The 25205-nt window shown below is 40.6% G+C and overlaps 1 protein-coding gene and 1 long non-coding RNA gene across 3 annotated transcripts in view; both read left to right on the top strand.

Moving 5' to 3' along the window:
* MICU2 (mitochondrial calcium uptake 2) overlaps nucleotides 1-25205 on the top strand; it is an 88718-nt gene that overhangs the window by 3601 nt on the left and 59912 nt on the right. The gene's annotated exons all lie outside the window — the stretch shown is intronic.
* On the top strand, nucleotides 1060-4976 carry LOC309615416. Its single transcript, XR_014236807.1, has 2 exons — nucleotides 1060-4578; nucleotides 4684-4976. It is a non-coding gene; the product is annotated as an uncharacterized lncRNA (long non-coding RNA).

Below are 25205 nucleotides of genomic sequence, written 5' to 3'. Positions count from 1 at the left end.
TTGAAAACTGTTATAGATTTTAGTATTACTCTCTTGAAGTATTATTATATTTGATTCTGGCATAGTAAAATCAGATAAGAAATGATAGAAGGGAGAAGACAAAATTATTCTATTATTCCAGTCCATTCTGCTTTAAAAGGATAGCTGCATTCTTAATAAACCTTGATATATTAAAAAATATAGAAAGTTATTTCATGGAGAAACAGGAGCTCTAGAGTTTTCAAGTTGCAATGGCAAAATAATTTTCTTCCTGCAGGAATTTCAATACTGTGTAACAGTTTTTTTGCTATTACTGTATTTTGTTATTGCAAGCTAGAAATAATATATTGGTAAACCAAAAACTGATGAAAACAAACATCTCCATATTACTAAGTAAATCCTCAATGGCGTGGAAGATCAGACTTAAAAGTAAAGCTTTTCTGAATCATTTTGATATTGTAAATCCTTGTAAATAAGGCCTAAAACTGAGAGGGGGAAAAAGTAAAGAGAAAACCATAAAGCCAAAATTAAATGCATTACAGTTTGCAGGTGACAGCAGTGATAATATTTTATTTGTTCTTACTGATTTGTTGAATGAGTATTTCATTTATTCTCTAAATTTTTATAATTTTTGGCCTTATATTAATTTTCAAATTATATGTGATATTGAATATATGTTTCCCTGACTTCATAATAGGATTTTTTTGGTTTGCTTTTTAATGAAAAATTTGTCCACCATGTTTAAGATAAAATTGTTTTGTATAACCTAGTCCATAATACTGTATAAATGTTTTTTATTCTACATAAATCCAAATTTTTTATTCTGTAGATTCATAAGTATCAGATTCCCTTTGATATGTTTATTTATATTTGTATTTATAAATCCTTGGAAGCGTTTCTTAACATTTAATTCATTTTTCTTTTCTTTTGTAGAACTTATCACTCCCTGAAATTATTTTATCTACTTGTTTATTTTGTCTCCCCCTGAAGAATGGCCTCTTCTTTTTCATCTCATTCTTGGTGCCTGAAACATTCACAGTCACACAATGGCACATAATAAATGTTTATCCAAAGAATAAATAAATGAACTGCACTATGTAATGAAGTGACCTTGTCTAACTTTGGTTTGATTAGTCTTTGTAGAAATAATAGACAGGCAGTTTCTAGAAATGTTCAGAATCAGCTCAGTTACTAAATGTCCTTTGTATACTCAATTACACACTTAGAGTCATAGAGACATGCCATTTTCCCAGTAGGAAACCTAAGTAAATAAGAAACCTTGCTCTTTTCTGCTATATCCCAAGAGCCTAGAAAAGAGTCTTGTGCATAGTAGGTGTGCTAAGTATTTATTGAATGGGTAAATAAATTGATGAAATCTATAATGAAACAATAATTGGTATACCTTTGTCTGAGAAGTTTAAAGGTGGGTCCATTTCACCTATTACTGTGTATGAGATTTAATTTTTAATTCATATTGTTAATGTTTATATGTCTTTATGCAGCAAACTTTTGTCCTGAGCTATCACATTAAAATATCAAAATTAATTTTAGAATAAAATTAATTGCATTTTCATTCCAGTTATTGAGATTCTTCAACTTGTAAGCCTCAAGTCAATTAAATTATTTTTAAATTTGGAAAATAATCCTGACATACGGCTAAAACCAACTGTATTAATAGACACTATGTTTTGATGTTGTAGTTAAATGCATGGCACACACTTTGTGTAGTGTTGATTACACTGACTAAAGATTTAAATACAACAAGGTCTGTCTGTTAACAACTGGCTGAATTCCTCTTGGGGGAGAATGGTTTGGGTTTGCATGGCCAGTGTTTCCCGTGAAGAGTCAGCCCCCTAAGGACGTGAGTGTGGCTGGGGCTCCACTGGTGAGGGCCGGCTGCTTGCCTGAGGGCAGGAGAATTTGGAGCACACGGGCAAGTCTGGGCGTAGAAACGGAAGGGAGAGAGGGGCGCGGGACTGGAAAGGGTGTGTTCTCTTACAGCCTGTTGATCTCCCCTCCTCCCACCCAGTCTGAAGTCTGGTATATTCTCAGGGCTTGGGCAGAGTTACACGCGGCTCCTGTGGTTTAAGCAGAGGTGGCATCGGATGGAGCGATGCCCAAGAGAGGCGGCTGGAGAATGCAGTCCCTCCCCTTCCCAGGTTTTTAGCAGCACTCCTGGAAGGGGTTTTTGTTTTGTTTATCCTTCAGTTTTATTGAGGTGTACTGTATATATTCAAGGTGTACAACTTGATGTTTTCTTTGTGTAACAAAGATCATCAACACAGTCAAGCTAATTAGCATCCGTCACCTCATGACGTTACCGTTGTGGGGTGTGTGTGTGTGTGTGTGTGTGGTTGGTGAGAACACCTAAGATCTACCCTCCCAGTAGGCCTCAAGCATATGATATAGTATTGTATGTATGGTGTATACGTATAGTCATCGTGCTGTCCATTAGCTCTCCAGGACTTAGTCATCCTGCGTAACTGACACTTCGACCCTTTGATCAGCAGCTCCCCATGCCCCAGCCTCTGGCACCCACCATTCCACTTCGTTCTTCTGTGAGCTTGACTCTTCAGATGTCACAGATGAGTGAGCCAGGTAGTATCTGTCTGTCTGTATCTGGCTTATTTCACTGAGCATAATGTCCTCCAGGTTCATCCATGTTGTTATAAACGGCAGAACTTCCTTTTTCAAGGCTGGATAGTGTTCCACCTTGTGGGTAAGGGTGTGTATCGATATTGTCTTTATCCATTATCTGCTGATGGCAAACAGGTTCTTTCCATAGCTTGGCTCTTGTGAATAAAGCTGCAGTGGCCCTGGGAGTGCAGAGGTCTCCTAGAGATAGCGATTTCACTTCCTTTAGATACATACCCAGAAGCAGGACTGCTGCATCATACGGTAGTTGTAGTGTTAATTTTTTGAGGGATTTTCCACAGTGGCTTCACCAATTTCCACTCCCACCAGCAGTGCATGAAGGTTGCCTTTTCTCCACATCCTCAGCAGCACTTATCTCTTGTCTTTTTGATAATAGCCATTCTGACAGGTGGGAGGTGATACCTCACTGTGGTTCTGATTTGCATTTCCCTGATGGTTCGTGATTGTCAACACTGTTTCATATATCTGTTGGTCTTTTGTATGTCTTCTTTTTAAAAATGCTAATCAGATCCTTTGCCCATTTTTTAATCAGGGTCTTTTTGTTTTGTTTTTTGTTTTTTTGCCATCAACTTGAGTTCCCTATATATTTTGGATATTAACCTCTTATCAGATGTATGGTTTGTAAATATTTTCTCCCATTCCATAGGTTGTCTTTCACTCTGTTGATTGTTTCCTTTGCTGTGCAGAAGCTTTTTAGTTTGATGTAGTCTTGAGAATTTTTGCTTTTGTTCCCTGTATTTTTGGTGTCATATCCAAAAAAAAAAAAAAGATCATTGCCCAGACCAATGTCAAGAAGCTTTCCCTATATTTTCATCTCATAGTTTTACTGTTTTGGTTCTTACATTTAAGTCTTTAACCCATTTTGAGTTAATTTTTGTATAAGGTGTGAGATGAGGGTCCAGTTCATTCTTCTGCATGTGGCTGTCCAGTTTTCCCAACACCATTTTTTGAAGAGATTATCCTTTACCCATTGCGTGCTCTAGACACCCTTATTGAAGATCAGTTGACTGTAAATGCATGAATTTACTTCTGGTCTCTTTTTCTGTTCCATTGGTCCGTATATCTGTTTTTATGCCAGTACCATACTTTTCAGCACCTGCTACTTCTGGTTTTATTACTGTAGCTTTGTAATAGATTTTGACATCAGGAAGTGTGATGCCTCCAGATTTGTTCTTCTCACTCACGATTGCTTTGACTCTTCAGGGTCTTTTGTGGTTCCATATGAATTTTAGGATTTTTTTTCTATTTCCATAAAAAAATGTCATTGGGATTTTGATAAGGATTGCTTCGAATCTGTAACTCACTTAAGTCTGTTGCTACTGAGAGGGTGAGGACAGACGGTTGAGCTTTGGGTGTGGCAGGGGAGTTGTCGGTAACCTTGACAAAAGGCGTTTCAGTGAAATACTGGGGGTAAATTTAATTGGAATGTGTTGAGGAGAGGCTGAAGTAAGGGAGCAAAGAAAGCGAGTAGAGATGCTTCTTTCTAGAAGTGTTGCTGTAAAGGGTATTAAAAGAGACACTGGCTGGGAGAATGATATAATAAGGAGGCAAAAATTGGTCCAGCTCTGTGGGGGTGATTATAGGTGGAAGTCTTTGAGGAAGGAGGTTACCTGGAGTCAGACCCCAGGTAGAAGGTTGGGCGTTGAGACTAACAAGTTTTCCTCCTTCATCCTGACAGGAGTGAAAGCAGAGGGCATGGTTAACCCTAGCAGCTGGCTGTAGACAGGAGACCCTGATGGTGAGCTGCTCTGGAAAACTAGGAGGTAGAATCAGGGAAACGTGGGCGGGTCAGAAGGGTCAGAGCAGTAATGACTGCTGCCGGAGAGAAAACCCAGAGAGGGAGGGGGCGACGGGTTAACGCATTCATGAAGAACGAGAGCTTCGAGACAGTAGTTAGGATGAATATAGGACCACTGGCCACAAACTTCTCATGGCTTGCTTTTGGTGAGTTTTTCCAACATAGCTAAAAAATACTACCTAACGAATTATTTTTAAGAAGCCTTGGGCTTCTTGGTGGCGCAGTGATTAAGAATCTGCCTTCCAATGCAGCGGACACGGGTTCGAGCTCTGGTCCGGGAAGATCCCACATGCCGCGGAGCAGCTAAGCCCGTGTGCCACAACTACTGAGCCTGCACTCTAGAGCCCGCGAGCCACAACTACTGAGCCTACGTGCCGCAACTACTGAAGCCCACACGCCTAGAGCCCATGCTCTGCAACGAGAGAAGCCACCACAATGAGAAGCCCGCGCACCACAACGAAGAGTAGCCCCTGCTCGCCACAACTAGAGAAAGCCCGCGCACAGCAACGAAGACCCAATGCAGCCAAAGATTAATTAATTAATTAATTAATTAATTTTTTTAATGTCTAAAACAAAAGAAGCCTTGGTATTATAAGTTTAATGAGAAGAATATATTGCATCGTGACATTAAATTTTAAAATTCTAAAATAGTAAGAGAACATCAAATATGGTGTTTCTTTGATATTATTTAAATTCACATTTTGAACTCATATTTTGTGAGTACAACCTGACTAAAACAAATGGTGGTCACAAATTTTAAATAAATAAAAGCAAGGAATGTGGATCATCATGTTTAAATAGTCAAACAGAAATATGTTAACTGGGAAAGCGATTTTGCAAGTGTCATTAGATGCAGGACTCTCTTTTTCTATTGCATATCAATGAATATTTTAAAAGCTCAAATAATGTATTTAATGAGATGGAACTATTTTAATTTGCTATAAGAGCCCTAAACAATTCATAAAATTAAGTTGGCATTGCTTTCTTTTATTTCAAGTTATCTGAGTATATTTGTGGTCATTATTTTTGTGAAAAGGGGAGGAAAGGACATCAGTAAGACATTAGCAAGAGTAAAACAATAATATATTGGAGTCTACTTGGTTGTAGTGTATTTGTGTGCAGTGCATTGGGTTTAATGATAGTACATTTAAAATTGGTATGCCAAGGGCAATGAACTTTATAGCAACATACAGAAGTTTAATAACCATGAAACATTGTAAGCCTAATGAAGACTAAAGCTTTCTTGCAGCAGTAAAGCAAGAATGCAAAGAAGTTTTTATACTTTATTGCCTCAGGTAAAAATGTCTCTAGAAACACATAAGTGATGACAAAGCTTTGATGTTAATAAACCCAAATGGAAGTCAAAAATCAAAGTGTGTAAATGGCCAGATTATGAAAAAAAAGATGACAAAGTTATACCCTCTAATTAGATGTAATTTGTGCTTTTGGCATAGCTATTTGTCCTGCATGAATGAGAGGTTGTCTTACTTTCCTTTCTTGTGTGATAAGACACTCTTTCTATATCTTACTGCAAATCTGTGGAGGTGCTTTTTGGGGAGGGGAGACAAGGGGGCCAAGAAGGGAAGAAAAACAAATTGTAATGTAAAAGCAGAAGCATTTTTTAATCTGTCCTTTTGCAATTATATTTATTTAGCTGAACGTGAGTAAAAAATTACTCTTTACTCTTATTCTATAAAGCATATGTTCTGGTAGATAATGCATTCAAATTAATGGTTTTGTTACTGTGAGTTTTGGAGTTTTATGAATTATAACAGTGCATAAACGTATCCTAAGCCATCAATAGTAGCAGTATGAACTTAAAATTTACAGTTTAAAAAGTGGTAAATATTTGGTAAAGTAAGCCATAACAGATATCTTCTCTTAATGTGCTCTCCATAAAAAAGATTGTTAAATGTTTCAGATTATAAATAATTTCAATATAGAAATAATACTTAATGGATCCTATGTTTAAGCACAGCCTGGTCTATATAGAAACGTTTCACTGACATCTGTGAAAGTTTCATGAATGTGTGGAATGCAGAATAAAAGTTGTGATTACTCTCCATTAAGAAATACAGCCTTATAAAATCTTCAGTTTATCCACGTGTGTGCTGTATGATTGATGTGCCTGTGCTAGCAGTCGTGCAGCTTCCGTGTTTCCTGCTACACAAGCATGGTTCCAGGCGGCTCCCTCCTCTGTCCTCATCACTTGGCTGCTGTGTGCCCTAGACATGCAAACCATTTTTAAAATTAGACAAAATGAACCTTAAATAGGAAAGCACAGTGTTTTTTCACAAATTGTTTTATCAGTAGATAATCCAAAGTAAAATATGATTGGCTTAGTCGATCTGCTATTTGGGAATATCAGTCATTTTTCTCATTTGCTAGTATGCACAATTAGAAGATTATACATAATAAGAAATTATAAATGGGTTAGTTTCTATGTTTTTGAGTGTGTGCAGTGTATAAATACCAAGAGATTAAATCACACTATTAGGTGTTTTAAAGACAAAATCTTTTTCAGTTTAAATTTGGTCATAGTTGACCAATTAAGAGCCAGCTCAGATCAGAAGCAGATCCCTAGTAGGGCTTCTGCCTGTGTTCAAACCCACATTGGTGGGGAGTTCTGGAATGCTTGGATTTGCTCCAGGGCTGAAGTCAGGGTCAGGAGCTTGCTCCTGTGGTACATCCTGCTCTGAGTGCGTGGCTTCGGCAGCCGCCGAGGAGACGCAGTGAACAGCTGAGCACCTCCTAACGCTCCTCCCGTGACAGTCCCGCTGGCGCTGAGGTATGATGTGAAGGGCTCACCTTGTCTTGTGGTTCTCTCTCTCCGACTCCCCGAGTGAGCTACTGTAGTGTGCAGCAGGAGGGAGTGGTGATAAGGGAACAGTGCGGTTTAACCAGGAACTGCTGCAGCATAAAGCCGACAGTGAGGGTTATCCTGTGAGCCAGACACACTTTTCTTTCTTAAAAACTTAATGCTAACCATATTTTATTTGTAACTGAAGCTTGACTTTATTTAATACTGCAACTGTTTTGTTTTTAAATTAGGACTTTGTATTTTATTAGTACTGCCATTAGGCAGTGATTAAATCTGTCTTCAATTACAGTCATGAAAAGATTGTTCCTTAAAGCACTAAAGAAATGTTGTTTTATTATGGTTATTGAAATTTCTTGAAATATATTAGGAAGGGAGTTCCAGCTGTTGGCTCTTTCTTAATTCTTAAAGATTACTTACTTATGTTGGCTATTTTCTTATTGAGATATGTGTATATTATAGAAAATTTAGGAAAAGTGGCAAAAAGAAACACATAAGAACCATTTTGCCTCTTCATGACTTGAAGAGACTAGTCACTGTTAAAGTTTTGGGTGTTGTATCTTGAGTGAGAAGGTTTTTATTAAAACTTATTTAAAACTTTGCAAGGCAATGTTAAGGTATTAACAACTATCGTTCTCTCATGTTGTAGAAATAAAGCCAATGTCTGTGAAGTTAAGAAATAAGTGTGGGGACTTCCCTGGTGGTGCAGTGGTTAAGAATCCGCCTGCCAAGACAGGAATAAAGACACAGACCTACTAGAGAATGGACTTGAGGATATGGAGAGGGGGAAGGGTAAGCTGTGACAAAGTGAGAGAGTGGCATGGACATATATACACTACCAAACGTAAAATAGCTAGCTAGTGGGAAGCAACCGCAGAGCACAGGGAGATCAGCTCGGTGCTTTGTGACCACCTAGAGGGGTGGGATAGGGAGGGTGGGAGGGAGATACAAGAGGGAAGAGATATGGGGATATATGTATATGTATATCTGATTCACTTTGTTATAAAGCAGAAACTGACACACCATTGTAAAGCAATTATACTCCAATAAAGATGTTAAAAAAAAAAAAGAATCCGCCTGCCAATGCAGAGGACACAGGTGCGAGCCCTGGTCCACGAAGATCCCACATGCCGCGGAGTAACTAAGCCCGTGTGCCACAACTACTGGGCCTGCGCTCTAGAGCCCACAAGCCACAACTACTGAGCCCATGTGCCACAACTACTGAAGCCCTCACGCCTAGAGCCCGTGCTCCACAACAAGAGAAGCCACCGCGATGAGAAGCCCGCGCACCGCAACGAAGAGTAGCCCCCGCTCGCCGCAACTAGAGAAAGCCCGCGCACAGCACTGAAGACCCAATGCAGCCAAAAAATAAATTAAATAAATAAATTTTTTTAAAAAAAGAAAGAAGTGTGGTTCCAGAGAGGTCGTTCTAGTGACAGTGAGCTGTTGCTGCCCTCTTGGAGACCACCTCTTGCCCCTGTCTCCTTGCTCTCCAGGCTCTTTTCGTCTGTATGGCTCTTTAGTTGTTTCTCTGTTAGAGGCTGTGAGTGTTTATTATGCTTGCTTATATAGGGCAGTGCCTGGTTTGGGGAAGGCAGCCTACACATGGCTTTAGCCCATATCAGCGAAAAGAGAAAGTGATGTGAAAATCAGAATTGTGCAGATACACACATAAGACTTTATTAAGACCAAGCTTTTATTCGAATTTTTTATACAACGATGATGTCCTTTAGTACTTGCTTTATTCTGGCTACACAGAAGTTGTGTATTTTTTATTTTAATTAATATGCTTTAGCTGGTGGAAAATGTAAGACATTTTTAAAGGACTTGGAATTAATTGTTTTCTCATTTTACATTTAGTCCTGCTGGAGAAAACTTTTTCTGTCCAATTTTAAGAGTCCTCTACAGCCATGTGTTGAGAATGGGTCATCTCAGTTATGTAGAGTTAATTAACTCTGCGCTGTTCTAACGTGAGCAGTGCTTAGAATTGGAGCTTTTTTTTTTTTTTTTTTTTACTAATTGTTATTGTATTTTACCATATTATTACTCACGTTTGCTGATTCATCTTTGTCATTTATTCTTTTTTTGTATTTATTTTATTTATTTTTATTTTTGGCTCCATTGGGTCTTAGTTGTGGCATGTGGGATCTTTTTGTTGTGGCGCGTGGGCTCTTCATTGCAGCGCGTGGGCTTCTCTCTAGTTGTGGCGCACGGGTTCCAGAGTGTGAGGGCTCTATAGTTTGCAGCGCGTGGGCTTAGTTGCCCCGCAGCATGTGGGATCTTAGTTCCCCAACCAGGGATCGAACCCATGTCCCCTGCATTGGAAGGCGGATTCTTAACCACTGGACCGCCAGGGAAGTCCCCTGTCATTTATTCTTTGAATAGGTTGAGAATATGATAAAAGTTATGTACTCTCTCCCAAAAAGCTCATACAGTGTTTTCACCTATAATTTCCAGGAGTCACAAGCACCAGGAAGCATTGTAGTGTGGGGTTATGAGGCTCTGCTCTAATTTTTAGGTTATATTCTTGTCCCTTCTAGGTTCTTAATATTTGTCCTTCTTTACATTACAAAATGTTTCAGGCGTTATATCTAAAATTATTTTCAAGTAAACTGTCTTGATCCTGTCACTGTGTTACTCTTCGGTTTTGGATATTACCCTCAGATCAGATCATTTACAATATTTACCTTTACTTTATGGTATTTACTCTTCCCTTTTACCAGTACTTCACTTCTGTTCTGACTGTACATTCTCTTTTCTAGCCCAGTGTGCCTTCTGTTAGCCCTGTTGTACTAGCTTATCCTGTTTACACCTTTATAAATGTCACAGATGCCTTGGTCTATTACCATATCCCTCTCCTTTAAATCATAAAGATCCATTATCCAAGAAAGTGTCTTCATGTTTATTTTCTTTACCCTCTAGCATGCGAGTGAGGTGGGTCATTCAGGAACTCAGAGCCTAAACTATGATTTCATAGTACCATTTTTAATATTGGTAATAACCATATAAAGTTTTTTTATTATAAGTTAAAAGAGTCAACAGCCATGAATATTTAGAAACTAATTTTACACTAAACAAAGTAACAAAGTTCATCCAAGTCTTTAAATATTCAGAGTAACTCTTTGGGACTTCACTAGTAATTCAAGTTTGGAGATTAGGGTTGCCTGAATCATTTCAGAACTTCAGGCTCTATTTTAGCCTACAAATATCTGTTCCTTCTTTTTCCCTACTTTCTTCCCTAATCCTAGTTAAGATTTAACTAGGATTATTCTCTTGATTATAAAGAGCACAGGAGTAAATTCACCACCAAATAAATTTTAAAAGGGAAAGATTACCCAAGTGCTCGTTCTGTCCATGCCAACCCTTAAATATGTATGTAACAACTTATCATAAACCATAAGTTTTCACTGATTTTGTTTCTCATATAAGATTCTAAAATTCTCAGGGGTCAAGATAAGGATTTTTCTGAATCATGCACCCAGAAACTTCGTATTTGGTACAGGCCTCACTGTTGCCTGGGCAAATGCTAACAATTCTGCTCACTTAGTATATGATTCACTGGCACAGTTTTATCCTGCTTCTGCCCTGTACGTGAAGGCTAGATGTGGAAACTCGTGTATCCTCGTTGGATACCACCTGTCGTTAAAGGCAGAGAAGGGTGGTGAAGTTGAAGGGAAAAGGGGCTGAACGCTAGCAGTGCTGGCAGTAGAAGTGGGAAAGTGGGGATTCTCTTCAGCTTGTTTATTTAGCGGTGGTTTACTTTAGTTATGTTTGGTGCTACCTTAAAGCAAACAAACAAGCACACACAGTCTGTTTGGTTTTTCAGCCATTATATAGCAAATTCTATTATAGAATCTTTTAAAATCTTCACTGTTAAAGTATCTTCAGAAATTACTAAATGAGAGCATAGATGTCTTATGAGCTTGAAATATGTCCAAAGAATCAGGAAAAAGCAAAAAGGGAGGTTTTGGCAAGTCCTTGCCAGGTCTTAAATGATTTGTTCTGTGTTCATGTTTTATAGATACAAAGCAGAGCTTTATTGAACAATAAATTCGTTTGCCAAAATATGTAATCATATATGTGCATTACTTTTTGTATCGTGTAATCTATGTATTACTTTATTTACTGGTGATTTAATTTATAAACATCAACAGAAATGACATGCATCTTAGTACCTTTTTGGTAAAAGTAGTATCTTTATGTGTTTTGTCAATGTTCGGTAAAATGTTCAGCTCATCCCCTGCTCATTTGCTACAAATACATTTTAATCAAAACTTTGTCTCAGACATATTGTATTGTTATGTCCACGAACTCCAAGCGGAAGCTGAAAAAATCCATTACAGCCCAAACCAAACATGATATAAGGCCTGAAATCCATCAGATCATTCAGATTTACAGACAGAAAGTGCGCAGCAGCTGGTGCAGTGCAGTTTCAGAGCATCTGTTCCTGAGATTCCATGGCTTGTGCAATAGGTGCAAGATAAGCAGTATCCTTTTGGTACAGTTAACACTGCCACCCCCTGTCCGCAGCTTTGCCTCTGTGCTCCTGTTACGAAGGCATTTTTAAAATCTAAAGTAATTAACAGTATGCAGTAATTTGTGGTTGTAATAAGAGGAAATAATTGTGTGCACACGTGGGTGCACTTGTACATACCTAGCTACCTAAAGATATTTTAATAAATTATTAATAGGGTTTAAAATACATAAGCACAAAACCCTTTCGCATATTGGTTCAAGGACTGAAATCTATTTTTAAATTGTTATTTTTTTAATATCACACTTCAAGTTTGGAATTGGTTCCCATTCATAAAGATTCACTCATTCCTGGCACACTTTTTAAACCATTTAACATATTAACCAAAGGAAGGCATGCCGGGGGCAGACAGATGCAGTGCAGAGTCTCCAGCGCTCTGATAAGCGTTTACTGAGTCCTGTACGCTCGCTCTAGGACACCCTAACCCAGAATGGGCGCTGGGGGAGGGCTCTTAGAGGAGGGAGTACCGGAACCCTAACAAATGAAAGGGCCAGAAGCAGCTAACTATCACATGCTTAGCTTCGTGAGGTTTAATTACCATCAGAAGCGGTAAGTGGTTAGTTAATCTGTCTTCTGGAAAGATGTACAGCAAAGGTTTATTAAAGCTCATCAGAGGTAGCAAGGTGAAAACTGAAGCTAAGGACGCACCAGCAAACCCAGTCAGTTTCAGGAAAATTATGTTAGCAAAGGCCAAAACTAAGGTTGACATTTAAAATTAGTACCGTATTTGTTTCGTACAAGACCGATTCATAAACATAATGGTAACAATGGAATTTTAAAATAGAAATGTAATTTCTGTTTTTAATAGGAAATTACATATCTGCCCCTTCATTCAGGCTTTCATTATTTTTCCATTTATCTGAAGGTTTTCAAAAAATTTGTTCTATTTTTGGGATAAAATTAGTATGCAAGCAACATGTTGCTGTTTGGGGTTTTTTGTTCTTGTTGTTTTTTAACTAATTCCAGTCTTTGACCACATTTTGTGTAGGGTTAGGGTGTGGGGCTTAAGGGACTTGGTGGTAGAGAGGCAGACTGCCATCAGTATTCAGCCACAAGCTTTGAAAAGCCATCCTCACTCTGTGCTTCCTGTAAACCGAGGAAGCCTGTAGCGGGGACAGTCTTTTGCTGGGGGCTGGGGGTATGGAAGCCTGAGCGGATCATGGAGAATGTGGGAGCATGGGGGGAAAGCAGTGCAGAATACTGTACGGATGAATCACTTTCCTTCTGGAATCCGAAACTATAAAATACATACAGCTACCGACTGCAGCTGTTGCCCGTGGAGGGATGGGAGAAAGGCGAGAAGGCATCCTTTAATCCATCCCCTCTTCGCTCCACACTGTGTGTGTTGTAGGATATAATATCCTAAATGTTGTTAACCCTCGTGGTAGCCTCTGTTTATGACTCAGCCCTTTGATAGCAGCACTTTCCCCAGGCATACTTGAAGTTCTCAGTTTTGAGGAGACTTTTTTGCATGGGTTTGTAAGGGTCCTGAAATTAGATCATAGCTTATATCACAAAAGGCTCCTTGTTATGCTCTGCTGTACTTCTCAGTTGCCCAAAGAAGAGAGATCACAACCGAGATAAATTTGCTGATACCAGACCTGTTAGGAGTCTTCTATTTAAATTTAATTATGTAATAATGAAAAATAGTAGTTTGGTGCATCTCTGTCTCTTTTTTTTTTTTAGTTCCCTGTGCTATACAGTAAACCCTTGTTGTTTATGTATTTTATATATAGTGGTGTGTATCTGTTAATCCCATACTCCTAATTTATCCCTGCCCCCTTTGCACTTTTGCAACCATAAGTTCGTTTTCTATGTCTGTGAGTCTGTTTTTTTGTTGTTGTTTTTTGTTTTGTTTTTTATTTATTTTTGGCTGCGTTGGGTCTTTGTTGCTGCATGTGGGCTTTCTCTAGTTGCGGTGAGCAGGGGCTACTCTTACTTGCAGTGCGCGGGCTTCTCATTACGGTGGCTTCTCTTATTGCGGTGCACGGGTTCTAGGCGCGCAGGCTTCAGTAGTTATGGCATACGGGCTTAGTTGCTCCGCGGCATGTGGGATCTTCCCAGACCAGGGCTCAAATCTGTGTCCCCCGCATTGGCAGGTGGATTCCTAACCACTGCGCCACCAAGGAAGTCCCTGTTTCTGTTTTGTAAACAAGTTCATTTGTGTCATTTTTTTAAGATTCCACACATAAATGGTGTCGTATGATATTTGTCTGTCTCTGTCTGGCTTACTTCACTTAGTATGATAATCTCTAGGTCCATCCATGTTTCTGCAAATGGCATTATTTCATTCTTTTTTATGGCTGAATAATATTCCATTGTGTATATATACCACATCTTCTTTATCCATTCATCTGTCGACGGACACTTGGGTTGCTCCCATGTCTTGACTGTTGTGAATAGTGCTTCTATGAACATTGGGGTATGTGTACATATCTCTCATTTTGAAAAGAAAGAAGTCAAAATGTCATGGTTGATAAGTAACATTGGAAAAGTAACTATCAGAGATTGGAATTTATCGTTGTGGGACTTTTCACATTTGCTAAATGCTTAGTGCTCCTTTCATACTTCTGTCTAGCATTCACCCACTTGTGTTATGCCTCCCCCCACTAGAAAAGGGGTGTCTGTTCACGTGTCACTATATACAGTGCTTGGTCATAGGAGACATGTAATATTTATTAAATAAGTTGATGTTGAATGGTTGTAGGAGGAGTTCACAGAGTAGCATTTCCCTTGCGAGTAGGGCAGTAGGCTAAAGCAACTCTGTCATTTCTCAGGAAAAGCTTTACTTAGTTGTGATTGCAGTGAGTGATACTGATGAAGCTTTAGGAAGGTACTGAGATTTTAAGTTAGGGCTCTAGTCTTTTTTTTAATCGCTTGAAACCTAATTTAAACTTTCTGGTTAGAACATAAACAAACACGTCTGTAGTTATGATGTGCCTCCGGAAAGTAGCTATGGAGGAAGGGGAATGAATATTCTGCTCAGCGACCTCGTCTGGAGAGAGAGAGCTGTTACCGGAAGAGAAGATGCTTCTTTCTTTACTCAGCAGCATCCCTAACAGTGGCCACTCGTCTTCAGACAGATTACTGTGGTCCTAGGGGCTATTTTTAAATTCATATAGAGAGAGGCATATGTCATTTCATTTTACCGTGCTCATCTAAGAAAAGCCACGCTAGCTTTCTTCCCGTCTCTGGAAGTCTAGGCTAGGCCATCACTAGATGAAACGATATCCAGAAGCCACAGAGAATAGTTTCCAGAGCTCCCAGTTTTCCCAGGAATGACTTTTGTCTCCCTCACTAATACTCTGTCATTTTGTAGAATTTATCGTGAAGCATAGCTTATGCAGTGAATAGTTCTAATTTACTCTGGTAGTATTTTGTTTCATGTACAGTAAAAACTCCCTGATTCAGAGTGAAATGGAAAAGTTCTGTCTAATGACTGAAAATTTCCAGTTGTAAAGTTCTCTTTAAGAAGAAAAGATATTCTTTAATTACACCACAGAAAGTTCAAAGACAACAAAACAATTACATTTTATCCAGATTACTGCAAATTCCAAAATAAAACCCCCAAATGAATAGGTTTTACTACATTTTGCCTGATGCAGTGTATATCTATTGGACATACTGAAAGCATTGTAAGGAAGGCCTTTTCTTTTCCCACTTTTTTCATGAGAAATGTAGAGACCAAAGAATGTTCAACAAAGAACAGAACACTTTTTCCAATTTGTCACTTCATGGATAAAAAGTAGAGACAGAATGGTGAAGCACCTGTTGCTTTAAAGGCAATAAACTAGTGAAATGTTTTAACAGAAGTCATCAGCTTTCAAAGATCTCTTTTATCCAGTTCATATCACTCATTGCTCTTAATTCCTTTGTCACATTTTTTACTGCATTACAAGTAATCCTCGAAAGCCATGGAGCATTTTACGTTTAACCAGAACCATGTGGACGGTTCTCACATGTTGAGGATAGCTCCAATCCCAGCTTTTATTCCGCCCCTCCTTTCCTGTACATTTAGCTTTAGATGCAGGTTTGAGAAGCAAATCGAGTGGTACTGGGAGGGACTCATCCCCGCTCCCATCACTTTCCACGCAGTCTCGGTAGGTTCAGGGGCCGAGCCCCCAGCAGACCCTCAGCAGTGCTTTGATCTCCACAAGCACATTCCGTAGGCTCCTCTTCTTCCTGAGGCCGACAGGGTTGAGTCCAAGTAGCTTAGGATATCTCATTCAGGTAGACATTAAGATTGGTACCGTTTAGTCCATTCCTACTGGAATAGTTCTCCTGCACTGCAATAAATAAGTTGGAGTGACGAGGGGCAAAAAAAATTCTCCCCAGCCTTTCGGGTTGAATAACTTGAGTATGTTACCCCCTCACGCTGCTTTCATTTCCTCACTTAGTATACAAGGGTGATGTGTGTTTTTTAAGAATTATCTTAGAACTACATCTTGCTTAATCATTTCCTGTGTCATTTTTTTGTATTATCTTCTCTGAGAACAGCTTTTAAGAGGTTGAATCCAGCAATAAGGGCATCATAGTTCTAACCTTACTTAGATTTTCTAACATCTGCCTTATTTAGGTTTTCTGAAAGAACTAAAACTGACCAATCTCCTCCGAGGTCTTCTAGGATTATTCAAACCTGAGTATATTCACATAGGGCAGTGGCAGATCGGGTAGTAAATTCAGGTCTTTGAGGGTTTCAGTGAGGTTTTCCCACTCTGTTTTTGAAATGGTTGCTGATTTGTTCTCTGTCTTCCTGAAGTACAGCAGTTTTCATGTTGAACCCTTGGTGTCTGTCACACATGTGGAAATTCTTTTCCCTAAATGCTTTTCTCTATGCTTTTCTTCTGCCTTCTGTGTGATTTTTTTTTTCCTATCAGTAGTTTGTGTATTTTCTGCAGTGTTGGTTCTAGTCTTTCCTGTTTCTTAAAGCTTTTCATTTCATACTGGCGTCTTTCGTCTCTGCTCCTTTTGTGTAGCTGGGCTGGCCCCCTTTCAGATGCCTCTGTCATCTTGCATCTTATCTTTGCTCTCTGATGTTTAAAGTCCATCGATCACGTCTTTTGTTTCCTGTGATTTTTTTCTGCTTTCTTTCAGAATTTGATTTTCATTGTTGTTCCCTATTGCTCCTCATTTTCCCAGAGAATTTGGATAGGCCCAACATCAGGATTTAAACAGATGGTCTAGCCAGCTTTGTCATTTGCCAAGGACGGTGTGAATGTATCAGCTTGACCCCTTTCCATCTTGAACGGAGCACTCTTTAGCTTCACACCAGAACGTTAGCTGCAGAGCAGGCTGTTCGCAGTTTCCATGGACTGTCGGTCAGTCTGCTGCCTGAGGGACCGGAGGGGCAGCGAGGCTGTGTCCTGTGTCCTGGCTCTCCTCTGGGCGTCTGCCTTCCTGCCACGCTGGGGGCTAGCGCATCCCCAGGGGTGGCCTTTGCGATTCACTCTGCCCCCCTGTTTGGGGTGCCTGCCCCTTTGGAGAAATGCCCTCGGACATGGTTGCTGGCTTTGTGGTCAGCGTGGTTGTGGACGCAGTACTTTCCTCTGCCCGGCCGTGCCCGGCATCCTCTGCCGATGCCAGCCCTCCTTTGACGGGACGCAGGAGGGGAAAGGGGCACGTGCTGGGCCTCGAGTGACGCCAGCGAGTGACGGGGTTTCCGGGGGGACTCCCCACAGTCCTCTCCGGCCTGCATGTGCCTGCCCTTGGGAGCTCTCGGTGACAGCATTACCCCTGCAGGTTAGAGGAGGCCACCTTCCGCAGTGCACCTTCCTGCCTTCCGCAGCGCACCTTCCTGCCGTCTGCTCCACAGCTGTCTGACGATGCCAGTGTGAGGGGGCCCCGGAGGCGTGCGGTGCACACACCCAGGCCCGGCTGCCCCATCCGCAAGGGATTCCAGAATCTCCTCCTCTCGTTCCATCACACTCTGGGGGAGGAAACTAGTTTTCATTCCTGGTACTGTCGTGCAGGTGGGTCAGCATTATCAGTGTCTATCAATAGAAGATCTTTCTAGAACAAGTTTAGAGTGGGAGGTTAGGAGCTAGCATCAGCATGGCTGTCCTTACTTTCTGGTTTTCATTCTGGTTCTTTGTCAGGTTTTGGGATGGAGATTTTAAGAAGTTTTACTTACTGCTTTCCTATCAATTTATGGTTTTGGTTTTTTTTGTTGTTGTTGTTTTTGTTTTTTTTAATGACCCTTTGATTTTATTAAGAGTTAACTCAGGAAGGTACATTATACCTTTTTTTTTTTTAGCATAGAGAAAGGACCTTCCCAAATTTTATTTGCAAGTGAATTATCATATAGATTGAGAGTGAAAACCAAAAATCCAAAGGGAAAAAGAAAACTTGTTTTTTGTAGCAGAGCCTATAAAAGCTGGAGGTTCCGGGACTTCTCTGGTAGTCCAGTGGGTAAGACTCCACGCTCCCAATGCCAGGGCCTGTGTTCAATCCCTGGTCGGGGAACGAGGTCCCACATGCATGCCGCAACCAAGGGTCCGCATTCTGCAATTAAAAAAAAAAATCCCACAGGCCGTGACTAAAGATCCCACGTGGGCTTCCCTGGTGGTGCAGAGGTTGAGAATCTGCCTGCCAATGCAGGGGACACGGGTTCGAGCCCTGGTTTGGGAAGATCCCACATGCCGCGGAGCAACTAGGCCCGTGAGCCACAACTACTGAGCCTGCGCGTCTGGAGCCTGTGCTCCACAACAAGAGAGGCCCGCGCACCGCGATGAAGAGTGGCCCCCGCTTGCCACAACTAGAGAAAGCCCTTGCACAGAAACGAAGACCCAACACAACCAAAAAAAAAAAAAAAAAAAGATCCCACGTGCTGCAACTAAGACCCAATGCAGCCTAAATAAATAAATAAATATTTTTTTTAATTTAAAAATAATAAAAGCTGGAGGTTCCGAGTTCCTCCAGTGCTGGTATTCTCACCATACCCTTGAAACGGCCCCTGGAACTTAACAGATTTTTAGATGTGAATAACAACGTTTATTTATATCCTATATAAATTACTTAAAATTATGGTTTGCCTTATGATACCTTTTATCTTTGAAAGGAATTGATTTAGCCCTAGGAGATGACATTCAGATTTCTCTTGACATCCTGAAACCTAGGTGTCAGCATACTGAATTGCTATTTGTATAGATGCTTCTCCTGTGAGAGCTCATCATGACTAAGAATACACTAGTAGTAAGTTTTTTTAAAAGTGACTGTTAACAGTGTTGGAAAGATGAAAAGATTTGTATCCTGTGGTCTAATTTTATTTGACATGTAATAGTATTTATGATGAGTCCAAACTACGTCTACTTGTATTTTTTTGAAAGACACTGTGCTTTTACTCACAGTTCTAATCATTTTCAGTTTATATAAACGTGGCCCTGGTATTTTTATATAACATACATTCTGCAAAGTGCTTTGGATATATATAGTAGATTAGAGAGCAATGCTGAGTTTATACAGCATCAGTGGGGTGTGAGTTATGCCCTGTAAGTGAATCTTCCAGACAACTAAAATTACCCTCGTAAGTAATAAAACATCTTTTTTAAATGCAAGATTTACATTAAAAACAGTTAAGCTACATTACACATTTTCCTACATTTTTAACAAAATATTCCCTACATAATTAGCAATTTCTAAGTGACTGAAGATCATCATCACATAAATAGACCGAGTGGCTATTTATTGGTCGTTATAACATTGATTGATCCAGATTATCGTGGCCAGATCTGGCTTGTTTAATTTTTCTCTCCTGTCTCACTTTCAGGCTGTTAGATCTCCCTTCTGCCATTAGTATACTAGACTCTAGCATTTGTAATGTAATGTTTCTAATATGCTGGGATTTTGAAACTGAAAAACCAAGTGTATTAGCTGGATGTATAGATTAAGTGCTGAATCACGGTATGAGATACCCTGCACCGTCAGCCGTGTACATTCCAGTGTCTTCCATCTACACTGGCTCTGTGTGAATTAAAAGAAAATGCCCACATCCAAGACGGTCTTCCTGGTGCACTGTGGCTGCCCTTCTCCCCTTCTGTCCATTTTTGTTGCGTCCCCCAGAGACCCTCTGCGCCCTGGACCTGCTGCCCGGACCTCAGGACGCTGTAGCGTGCTTTGCTCTGCTCTTGCTCCCGGTCTTGGCGACTCCTCGCCGTTTGCAACCCAGGTCCCATTTCTCCTGGCCTGGGATGCCTTTGTTAAGTCTTGCAATTAACAAGGCAGTTCATTGGTCCTCTCTCTGCCTTCTACAGTTTTTTACATATTTCTGTTAGAACATTTGTTTAAATTACGACGATCATGATAGTAATGGCTGACCTTCCAGAGCACGTAGTATGTGTATTATTTCATTGAACACAGTTTATAAAACACCCTTTAAGTAGATACGACTGTCTTCTTCATTTTACAGATTAGTTAGGGAGAAGTCACAGTAGAAGCTTGGCCAAGTGACAGAGCTGGGATTTAAGTCCGGGCAGCTTGATTCCTGTTTCCTCACTGTTCGTGAGTCAGCTGATAACTGGTCCAAGGTCACATACCTAGTGAGTGACAGAACTGGAATTTGCATCCCGGGTAGTTTGTCCTTGGAGCCAGTGCTCTGAATTGTTTGTTTGCTCTCCAGCACTCCCTTTTGTGAGCTCCTTAAAGGCCGAGACCTCACAGTGTCCGTCTGTATATCTGCAGAACAGTGACACATAACAGGTTCTTAAATGTTTGAAGATGAATTTGTGAACTTTTTCACCACCTGATACGGAGCAGTACTAACGGTACTAAGCTGGGCATCTGCCCTGGTGTTGTCTCAGACAGAATTGTAATACTTTGACCTTCGTTACTCCTCCCCGTCCTCTTCATCCAAACTGACCCTCTAACTGCACTTAACCAAACTCAAAAAGCCATTGCCTTTGCCCAGACTCAGTTTACCAAGCAAAACTGACCACAGATACGCCACATGTACACGTATCTGTGAGAGAGAGACAGGAGAAACGAGAGAGAAGAATGAGTGCCCAAAACCATATGGTCAGTTCAAGGAATACGCAAACAGCAGCAACAGAAAAAAGCCACCTGAAACGCGCACGGGAAGGAGGGGAGAGACAGGAGGATGTGGGCAGAGAGAGCGTGCTCACGGGAGCCGGAGAGCACTGGGGGAGAGGGTGGAAGCATTGGGGGCAGAGAGACGTTGTTCATTCTTGATGTTAAATCCATCCAGGAAATCGGAGCGTTGATCATAGTGGTCGTACATGTGAAGTATGGCAAGAATAAACTTTATAGATGAACAAAAGATTCAAAATGCCAAATTGATCTTCCAACTTCTGTGAAGTAAGCATAAATATATAATACACATCAATTTGTGGTCCTTTAAAATTCAACTACTGTATGACAAAGGGGACTTAAAGAAAATTGATTTCTTGGTTCCTCAACTTGGAATTAGAAAGGCTCTGGCAATTTCAGAACAATACTCTTCTTGCCTCTGTGTAAATTTTGCTGTAGCGAAGAAATGTGTTCATAACATCCTACTTATTTTAAATTTTATCAAACAAGGGAAGTAATACATGTCGTTCAGGAAATGGACAACTCTTAGCCCAGGTCTTAAGGATGGCTAATTCTAGTTCTATTCTTTGTTATTCTCTAGAGCCTAACTTAAATCCCACTCTTTTTATGAAAACTTTCTCAACTGTCATTACCCACACTGCTTTCTCTATTTTCCTAGTTTATGTAATCCTTAGAGGAGCTGGCATAGGATAGTGGTTGAGCTGAGGTTGTCATTATTGCCTCTATGCTATCCGCTGACTTGCCACGTTAACCCAGGCAAGCTGGTTAACCTTGACAAGCTTTGGTTTCTTCTTTTGTAAAATGAAGCTGATAAAATGAAGTCTCCTGTTAGGGTCATTGTGAAGATTGAGTGAGACCATGTATGTAAAGATTTTAGCACCCTACCTTGCATGTGTTTAATTCACATTAGCTATATTGTTAGTGTTTATTACTGTACTGTTGCCCCTTTGATTAGTATGTGTCCTGTCTCTTCCTGGAGTGCCCTCACACTAGTAGATGCTCGATTACGTATTTACTTGGGAGGTCGGCGGGTAGGAGTTAGGATGAAGGGAAAGACTCTAGTAGTAAGAGGTTGTGACTTGGGGGCTTCTGCTGTATATTGCATAAGGGAAATGGTGGGATTAGTATCTACACGGGTGATGGCCTCCAACTGATTGCTGTGTCCTCAGTAAGCAGTGTGAGAGGTGGTGGAAAAGATTAGAAAAAGGAGAGACATTGCTAGTGCTGGCAAAGGGAGTTGCAGGATTTGGGGGTAGTAGAATAGGTTTATTTATACCATGAAGTAGCAGAAATTAAAGGTACAACACCAGGTTGAGTTGTGAGGATGTTAGTAGGGGGTCGTTAGATAGTTTTATGCCACATCGCCTACTGATAGAGAATCATGGTGGTGGGCAAATGTGGAGGTCATTTGTTTGTAAGTGACCTTCTAAATTCATGGTCTACAATTCATATGGCAGTTTGAAGCTCAGAAATCAACCCAGGGAAGGGAGCTTTAGTTTCGCCTCCTCTACCTTTTCTTGTTCATTGGGGAGGATATTTAACCAAAATTGGAAGGGATGACAACCCAATCAACCATTATCTAAAATGGCACCTCCCAGGGGACTTCCCTGGTGGTCCAGTGGTTGGGACTTCACCTTCCATTGCAGGGGGTGCGGGTTCAGTCCCTGGTCGGGGAGCTAAGATCCCACATGCCTTGCGGCCAAATAACCATAAAACAGAAGCAATATTGTAACAAATTCAGTAAAGACTTTAAAAATATTTTTAAAATAAAAATAAAATGACACTTCCCAGAATAATTGACTCTTCTCAAGAATCTTCAGAAATGTTACGCTTATGCAAGTCATAGACACATACAAGTACATAGAATATGGTAACCATGAGATGGAGGAGTAGTTTTCATATCTTGCTGCAAGAGAGTGGGAGGTTTGTGTTTTTACTTCTTGGTCATTTTCAGTATAGGTTAGGACCAGGAAAGAGGAAGATTGCCACAAGATAGAGGACAGCATGAAAACCAAAAGAGGCATAGAATAACGATCCATCCTGTTAGGAGAGCACTTGAGGAGGATAAATGAGTAATTGGCCCCTTTTAGTTGGTTGAGGTTTAGAAAGAAGAATATGTTTGTTTGCATAAAAGGGATTAAGTGGTTGGTAAAAGCTATTTTTTTAACTAGTCATGAACAACTTAGATACAAGATAGTATAAAAGAGCTAACATTGGGATTTCCCTGGACTAAATATTGGGACTTAGTCCAGTGGTTAAGACTCCACACTTCCACTGCAGAGGGCACGGGTTCAATCCCTGGTGGGGGAACTAAGATCCCAGATGCTGTGTGGCATGGCCAATAAATAAATAAATAATTTTTTTTTTTTTTTTAAGAACCAACATTTATTTAAAGATTTGGAAATACATAGACCTATTTCTGTATAGATTATTTACTTTTTAAAATCTAATAGAAACATAAATATTCTTTAAGCTAAGAATGTATATATCCGTGTTTAACTTCTTTAGCTCTTCAATACACTGGACTACTCTTGTATCTAGGACTCTGCCAGTGCTGTGACGTTTACTGAGGAGACTCCTACCCGTCTCCCTTCCCTGTCCCATCTGTACACTTTCTGTAAATTCACTGCCAAGGCACTTAGTACGTTCTAGTAGGAATTACTGTTTGTCTTGTTTACCGCTGTTTTCCTACAAATACTCACTATCCATTTGATAATATGTCAAATGATAATGTATCTACTTCATGTATAAAATGTTCAGAAAATATTAATAAAATTCAATTTTCTGATGACTGAGATAAGAGTATGGACTCATATAATTAAGACACGCCCCTTGAGTTATTTTTATAGTAGTAGTTTAAGGGGAAAGAAAAGGAAAGACATGAACAGGCAAGATCTGGAGAAGACAGGGCGCCATCAGTGCAGTATTATTGAGTGTTCTGTATACGGCCAGTATTCTGGTAGGCACTCAAGGAAGCCGGTTGTCAAATTGGGGAGAGAGAGTCAATACTGGTTAGAGGACTGAGACCAGCTAAAAGGAGCTGTTGACGGCTTTGAGTTTGGAGGTTTAAGCAACTGGAATTGCTGTTTTTCCCCATTTCAGTTCTACTCAGCACTTACTGAACATGACTTGTGTGTCAGCATGGAAAGGAAGCGATGTGTCCAGGAAGGATGTCGTGGTCTGAGTTAGCGCGTTACCTTCAGGAAAGCGATCCCGAGTGCCAGTGTGCTCTTGGATTTCACAGATGACACGTTCTGAGTCAAGGTTCCTATTTTGACCTTGGCATGTGTGCTGACTGGTATGTCATCTTCTTCCAGTCTGCCTAGGGCACAGTGCCCAGCCATGGGTAGGAGGATAGTTGTGGTAGTTAAGAGATTGAAACACTTTTGAGTCAGATACACCTGGTTTTTTATCCTGGCTCTGCCATTTACTTTACGGTTTTCATATCTACTGTAGTATCTACTGTCCAGTTGTTGTGAGGATTAACTAAATAATCCATGGAGAGTACTTAACTAGTACAGTGCCTAGCACATAGTAAGTGCTCCGTGAAAGGTTAGCAATAAATATTTCAGTATCGTCTCTATCAGCATTTGGGTCAAGGCCCAGGTCCCATTGTCTAAGGTACAGACTCTGACAGTAACAATATCTTAGCCTTTCTTGTTCTCTTAGCACTGTGTACCCATGATGTCAATATATTCCTAAAAGCAGGGCCACTGATCAGAATGGATATACTTCATCTTTACATGATCTGCTGTCGTCCTGTCTCCCTGAGCTTCTCTTCCGCCACACCACCCTTGAGCACACCACGCTTGTTCCCGTCCCATGGTCTGTATTCTTTCTTTACCTCCTCCTTGGAATGCTCTCCCTCCAGAGCCCAAGCCCACAAGGCATGCCTCATTTAGTCTCGTTGAATGTCACCTGTTCGGAAAGACTCTCCTTGTCCATCCCATTGAAATATTACTTTTTAAAAAAATTTATTTATTTTTGGCTGCGTTGGGTCTTCGTTGCTGCGTGCGGGCTTTCTCTAGTTGCGGCGAGCGGGGGCTACTCTTCGTTGCGGTGCGCAGGCTTCTCATTGCAGTGGCTTCTCTTGTTGTGGAGCACAGGCTCTAGGCGTGCAGGCTTCAGTAGTTGTGGCTCGAGGGCTCTAGAGCGCAGGTGCAGTAGTTGTAGCGCACGGGCTCAGTTGCTCCGCGGCATGTGGGATCTTCCCAGACCAGGGCTCGAACCCGTGTCCCCTGCATTGGCAGGCAGATTCTCAACCACTGCGCCACCAGGGCAGCCCTGAAATGTTACTAATCACTTCTTATCCTGCGTTATATCTCTTCATGGCACTTCTTAGTGTCTTACGTTATCTTATACATTTATTCGTTAATTGT

The sequence above is a fragment of the Balaenoptera borealis genome (genome assembly GCF_965194805.1).
Source record: "Balaenoptera borealis genome assembly, chromosome: 18".
Taxonomy (NCBI): domain Eukaryota; kingdom Metazoa; phylum Chordata; class Mammalia; order Artiodactyla; family Balaenopteridae; genus Balaenoptera; species Balaenoptera borealis.
Note: the sequence above shows the minus strand (reverse complement) of the source record. Positions and strands in the feature narration are given on the sequence as shown.